Raw genomic sequence first — 660 nt, 5'->3', positions numbered from 1 at the left:
TGCCCTCAGCAGGAACTTTGTGGGTGATGTCTGATTCTCCTCTTCCCATTTTTCCATACAGCTTTGTTTCTCTTTCTTCCCCCACTTGCCAGGAAGGAGGCTTGTGACAAAATACCTGCATCTTTGCGATAAGTAGAAGAACTGTGATGGAAATTACTGATTAAAAAGGATACAACAACAAAAAAAAAAATCTCAACTACTTTCCCTTGTTCATAGTCTATTTTTCTCTCTCCATAAACTAAATTAAGGGACCTGGGTTCTTCAAGACAACAGACCCACTTGTCCCAAGAGCACTCCTTCTGACCACAGGGCTGACTTGCCCCATGGAGCTGCCTCTTCCTCATGCTGGAATGCAAACATCATGTGCATTTGCTCACATTTTGACATCCTGCTTTCCTGTGCTCGGGGGATTCTCAACATGACCAGAATAGCTGTTTAGAACTGAGATTCTCTGTGCTCTTCCAAGGAAAACCAGTGCCATGTTTTGAAATAAATTGTTTCTGTGAAAAGATCAAGGCAGATGTCCTTTCTCAAACTGGGAGAAGGCTGAGCACAGCTCTGGGCTAGTGATCTTGGCTCTCAGAAACGCTGCCCTTCTGAGGAGAGCATTCCTGCCCTGAGCAGGCCAAGTTCTTGCATTGACAAAGACCAGGTCAGGAG

Source organism: Tyto alba, unplaced genomic scaffold, assembly GCF_018691265.1.
Source record: "Tyto alba isolate M040663 unplaced genomic scaffold, T.alba_DEE_v4.0 Super-Scaffold_200000146, whole genome shotgun sequence".
Classification (NCBI taxonomy): Eukaryota; Metazoa; Chordata; class Aves; order Strigiformes; family Tytonidae; genus Tyto; species Tyto alba.
The sequence above is the reverse complement of the archived record's forward strand: the minus strand, read 5'-3'. Positions refer to the sequence as shown.